Consider the following 6,779-nt stretch of genomic DNA (forward strand, 5'->3'; position numbering starts at 1 on the left):
TTAGTTCTAAATATTTTGGTGTTTGCAACAGCCATTTCAGTTTGATATATCTAATAACTGATGGACACAGTAATATTTCAGGATTGAAATGAGGTTTATTGTACTAACAGAAAATGTGTAATATGCATTAAACCAAAATTTGACCGGTGCAAAAGTCTGGGCACCTCAACAGAAAAGTGACATTAATATTTAGTACATCCTCCTTTTGCAAAGATAACAGCCTCTAGTCGCTTCCTGTAGCTTTTAATCAGTTCCTGGATCTTGGATGAAGGTATTTTCGACCATTCATCTTTACAAAACAATTCAAGTTCAGTTAAGTTTGATGGTTGTCGAGCATGGACAGCCCACTCTCAAATGATCTGAAAACAAAGATTGTTCAACATAGTTGTTCAGGGGAAGGATACAAAAAGTTGTCTCAGAGATTTAACCTGTCAGTTCCCACTGTGAGGAACATAGTAAGGAAATGGAAGACCACAGGGACAGTTCTTGTTAAGCCCAGAAGTGGCAGGCCAAGAAAAATATCAGAAAGCCAGAGAAGAAGAATGGTGAGAACAGTCAAGGACAATCCACAGACCACCTCCAAAGAGCTGCAGCATCATCTTGCTTCAGATAGTGTCACTGTGCATCGGTCAACAATACAGCGCACTTTGCACAAGGAGAAGCTGTATGGGAGAGTGATGAGAAAGAAGCCATTTCTGCAAGTACGCCACAAACAGAGTCGCCTGAGGTATGCAAAAGCACATTTGGACAAGCCAGCTTCATTTTGGAAGAAGGTCCTGTGGACTGATGAAAAAAGATTGAGTTATTTGGTCATACAAAAAGGCGTTATGCATGGCATCCAAAAAAAAACAGCATTCCAAGAAAAACACTTGCTACCCACTGTAAAATTTGGTGGAGGTTCCATCATGCTTTCGGGCTGTGTGGGGACTATTGAGGCCCCCAAGAGCCATTTTTCTATTTTTGGGAGGTGACCTGCAATGCCTCGATCAGAGTAAACTCTAATTTCATTGACTTATTAACTCATTAACTTGAGGTCTCCACTGTACATTACAGCGGAGACCCTGTAGCTATGGCAGCCGCGCTGCAGCACAGTGACGGCCATCTTTAAAGACCAGCATCCGTCGTACTAATATGGTGGATGTGGGGAAGGGGCTAAATACTGACCTTATTATATTCATGTTTTTCTCATTTATATTCCAGCTCTCTTTCAAGGACATATGTGCAATGTCGGTAAGTAGATTCATTGTCAGAATTCTTTATAAGATTATATATTTGTATGGCTACATTCTTTCAAACTAATATATTCAATATAGCTTTTCTGAGTGATCATGGTGGATTTTGATAGGTATTTATTTGTTAAAGTATTGTAAATGATCTTGGCCATTGTATTATGTTATCTTATTATTTAGTAATCTTGTTGACGTTCTAATGGTGGCCATTGCATTTATTCAGTGCTGTTGTATTGCTTTTTGGACAAGGTATGTCAATCTGTAATGTGCATGCGAATATGAAATGATTTCAAGACACTAAATGGTGTATTACAGCGCATGCGCAAATTTTGCATATGCATACTTCTTGCGTGAACTGTGATTACGACATCACTTCTGGACATGCACTTTATTGTTCAATTCACGTCTTCATCTTTAAGGAATAGAGATGAGCGAACACTGTTCGGAACAGCCGTTCCGAACAGCACGCTCACAGCACGCTCCCATAGAAATGAATGGAAGCGGCCGGCACGCAGGGGGTTAAGCGGCCGGCCACCGGCAAAGTCTGCGTGCCAGGTGCTTCCATTCATTTCTATGGAAGCATGCTGTTCGGATCGGCTAATCTGAACAGTGTTCGCTCATCTTTATTAAGGAAGTAATCTAGAAGATATAAAAGGTCACAGTCTATGCTATGTCTATACTCCTAGTGAAGCCTCCATGTCAGGCAATAATTATGGGTGAATATCTCGCTTACATATGCATCTTTTTTTCTCTTTGTGTAACCATATAAGATTTTGCTTTGGTGTTCAGGAGCTTCATGTTATAATGCTGCATGAACTGGTTAGAACAGTGTTAGGCTAGGTTCACATAGGACATACTCACAATGGAGAAGCCACTGCAGACTTGCTGGCAGATACCACGCTGTGAAGTACGGTAACAGCAAAGAGAATGATATTTTATGCTTTCCTGCTCTGTGCTGTAGTAGTATGACCCGCTGAGGTTTTATTTAATGGTCAGCACTTAAACAGTATTGGACAGATCTGCAGCAGACACAGTTGTTGAGCCTGCTACATTATTTCCAGGCTTGAGCTATATTATACTAATTGTAGGAGTCGGAAAATGCTCTGACATCAGCGGATTAACCCCTCAGAGACCTTGATCAATAATATTCTAATAGAGTATTATCCAGTGACTATAAATTAAAAAGTACAAATCAGCAGCAGACCTGTGTCATGTAGACTAGCCTATGAGTATGTTCACATGCAAAATCTGCCTCATAATCCTCCTCAAAAAACACCTCCCATTCATTTAAGTGGGAGTCAGTAGCGATTTTTTCCTGTACCTGATTTTTTTCAGTTAGAGGGAAAACCCCCCTGCAGATTCCACCTTGAATAACACATTGAAATCAATGGGAGGTGGAAAAAATATGATACGTTTTTTGCAACAAGCATTTTTTTAAAGTGAACTTTTCAGGTCCATACAGTCTGCTGGAGCAAAAAACGTGACTACGTGAAAACCTCCTCCGGATGCAGCTCCTGCTTCACCGCTGTGCTGCGGGCACAGGCGCTGTAGGCGTGATTTGATGACGTCACTCACATCGCGCCTACAACTCCGGGACTCAGATTGCAGACAGAGCTGCAGGGGATCGAGGAAAGGTGAGTATAAGTATTTTTTATGTTAAACATTGAGGGGGCACATGAGACTAGGGGCAGTTGAAGGGGAGGGACATGAAACCTGGGGCAGAGATGGAGGGGGGACATGAAACTGGGGCAGATGAAGGGTGGGCATGAAACAGGGGGCAGAGGTGGAGGAGGGGACATGAAACTGGGGGCAGAGATGGAGGGGGGACATGAAACTGGGGGCAGGTGAAGGGGAGACATGAAACTGGGGACAAAGATGGAGGGTGGGACATGAAACTGGGGCAGATGGATGGGGCATATGAAACTAGGGGGAAAAAAGGGGGATATGAAACTGGGGGCAGATGAAGGGGGGTCATTAAACTGGGGGAGAGATAGAGACAGAGGGCAGATAAGGATAGACAGGGGGAAGATAAGGCAAATAAACTGGGGGAGAGATGGAAGGAGTAGATGAAACTGGGGCAGGTGATGGGGTTACATGAAACTGGGGGAGAGATGGAGGGGGAGATGAAACTGGTGGTAGATGAAGGGGGACACTTAAACTGGGGAGATATTAAAGGGGACGTTAAAGTGGGGATAACTGGAGGGGATATTAAACCGTGGTAGTAGCTGGAGGGGACCTGTCTGCCTTTAGTTGCCCCCAATTTCATGTCCCCCTCTAGTTGCCCCAGTTTCATATCCCCCTCTAGTTTCCCTCAGTTTAAACTGGAGCACCAGGAGAGGGACTTAATGCTGTGGGGCAATTGGAAGGGAACATTATAATATGGGGACATATAATGTACGGGTGACTGTAGGAGGATTATACTGTGTGGGGGGACATTAAAAAAATGAATGAGAATGGGCGGAGTCAATGTAAAAGTGGGTGGAGCTAAATTTGCAGTACATTTTGTCTCTCTTTCTGGTCTTCAAAAGTCGGGAGGTATATATATATCTGCTGTTATACTACCTGGAAATTCTCAACTTTCATATACTACCAAGATAGCAGTATTATCTCAGATTGCAGATATATCATCAGTTAATAACACCATTGAGAATTTGAGCAGTACATGCTCCATATAAAGATCTCATTCCCAACTGTGTTTTAACTTGTTATATTTCCAGTTGTTTTGGTTGAGAAACATTTTTTCAGATTGTATAAAACCAGAGATACAACCATTTGAAGTGACCATCACCCAAAGTACTGGTGTATGGAACAGACTGTCCATGGCAATGCATAGACCATTAGTAGTATGAATGTTGCAGCCTGTTTACAATTAAAAAAGAACGTTAGCTAGGTTAAGTATATTACAAAAATGTTCACCAAACAGTCCCCAACACAATACCAAAAAATAAATAAAATGGGTGTTACATTTTAAGCCATAACACTACAACCACATGTTTAGTAAGTTGAATTTTTTTTTAACTCGAATTAGATGCAGCACATTTACACCAGAGTAATCATAACTGTAATTGTAAATCTGGGGCAATGTGTTTCTCAGGTAAGTTTTGGCAAACTCCAGCCTGGCTTTTTTATGTCTCTGGGTAAGAAGTGGGGTCTTCCTGGGTATCCTACCATACAGTCCCTTTTCATTCAGACACCGACGGATAGTACGGGTTGACACTGTTGTACCCTCGGACTGCAGAGAAGTTTGATGTTAGTCGAGGTTCTTTATCCACCATCCGTACAATCTTGCATTGAAATCTCTTGTCAATTTTTCTTTTCCGTCCACATCTAGGGAGGTTAGCCATAGAGCCATGGGCTTTAAACTTCTTGATGACACTGCGCACGGTAGACACAGGAACATTCAGGTCTTTGGAGATGGACTTGTAGGCTTGAGATTGCTCATGCTTCCTCACAATTTTGCTTCTCAAGTCCTCAGACAGTTCTTTGGTCTTCTTTCTTTTCTCCATGCTCAATGTGGTACACACAAGGACACGGGATAGAGGTTGAGTCAACTTTAATACATTTCAACTGGCTGCAAGTGTGATTTAGTTATTGCCACCACCTGTTAGGTTCCTCAGGTAAGTAACAGGTGCTGTTAATTACACAAATTAGAGAAGCATCACATGATTTTTCAAACAGTGCCAATACTTTTCTCCATCCTTTTTTTTATGTTTGGTGTGGAATTATATCCAATATGGCTTTTTGACAATTCTTTTTGTGATTTTCCATTGAAGACAAATTAAATGAAGATAATACCAAAGAATATGTGCTTGCAATCATTTTCTGGAAGAAAATTAGTATTATCTGACAGAATTTCAGGGGTGCCAATACTTTTGGCCAACACTGTATGTGTACATTTGTTTAGCCCTTAAGTCCTATCATGGTGTCTAACATACACCACTACCATACACATATCATTATGATAGACACCATGACAGTACTTAAGGGTTAAAGTATATGTCTTGTATACTGTGAGTACTGTATGTTTGTATAGAGGTATGTGTGAGTATATACAATATACTATAATAATGTGTGAGTGTATGTATATATGTGAGCACTTATACCTACGGAAACATCTACAGTGTCCCTATAGGTATAATGGAAGCAGAAAGTCCTCAGAGCAAACCTCTGTGGAGTTTCTGCAAAAAGCGCTGCAGGAAAAACTGATGTGTTGGCGCCGGGGGTTTTCCTGCAGCGCTTTTTTGCTGCAGGACGCTGTGTTAGGTCTTATCCTTATAGTGTGATGTACAGTGCAGTATATTGAGATGTTAAAGAGGACCTTTCACCTCCTGGGGCACATGCGGTTTTATATACCGCTAGAAAGCTGACAGTGCACTGAATTCGGCGCACTATTGGCTTTCCCATTCTGTGCCCCCGGTGAAGAGCTATTGGTGCCGGTATCGTAGCTCTTCACTGTCAGAAGGAAGTTTCTGACAGTCAGTCAGGAACGTCCTTCTTCCCAGCAGCGCCTGTTGCACTGTACTGTGAGATCGGGGAGGAACGCTCCCTCCCCTCCTGATAATGCTCGTCCATGGACGAGTACTGGGGGGGAGCATTCCTCACTGCTCAACGTCATCACTAGGTGGTAAGCAACGCCCCCTCACACAGTACAGCGCAATAGACGCTACTGTGAGGAAGGGCGTTACTGACTGACTGTCAGAAACGCCCTTCTGACAGTGAAGAGCTACGGTACCGGCACCGATAGCTCTTCACCCGGGGCACAGAACGTGAAAACTGCACTGAATTCAGCACGCTGTCGGCTTTCTAGCGGTGTATTAAACTGCATGTGCCCCAAATGGTGAAAGGTCCTCTTTAAGGATTAGGCGCAACAGTGAGACGCAGTGTTTTTCATTGAGCTTTTGTCCCCAGCACCCCGTTATCCTCCTGCCTGTGTCTGTTCAGTCTCATGGCCTCATTTCTGGAAATCCTGACATATATGCTGCCAGAAAATCAAAAGTCGTATGAAATTTAGCTATTCTGTTCTGTGAAGTGAATAAACAAAGCTGGAACTTTTGGGCCTATAGGTCAATGGAATAGCTGGAGGAGGAAGAATGAAGCAAACAACACCCTGCCTATCGTGGACCAGACCATAGTTGTAGCTTGGTGATTCTCTGGGGCTGCTTTACTTCTCTAGCAGTGGAAACCTATACCTTGAGGACATGACGGATATAATAACTGGAGGTCAGTGAATAACATCAGTTAAAAATAAGATTCAATAAAGTTTCCTTGTGAAGTCAGGTAGTGGTGACTAATCGTGCCAATATGGCTGCTCTGCTGTGGCTGACACCACACTCCTCCATGATCAATGTGTTTCCGTGTTCAGCCTGTCTCTTCCCGTACTGCCACCTGGACACTTACCCTTGCAGATCAGTGGAAGCTGACCACCAGTAATGAAGGACACAGCCATTTCTACTGTGGATGACCGTCAGCATTGTCCGTAGCTATCGTTCGTTACAAGATTTTAGCAATGGACACTAGCTGAAGCATCAGAAATCTGTTAAAATTTTCATT

The sequence above is a fragment of the Leptodactylus fuscus genome, chromosome 2 (assembly GCF_031893055.1).
Source record: "Leptodactylus fuscus isolate aLepFus1 chromosome 2, aLepFus1.hap2, whole genome shotgun sequence".
NCBI lineage: Eukaryota > Metazoa > Chordata > Amphibia > Anura > Leptodactylidae > Leptodactylus > Leptodactylus fuscus.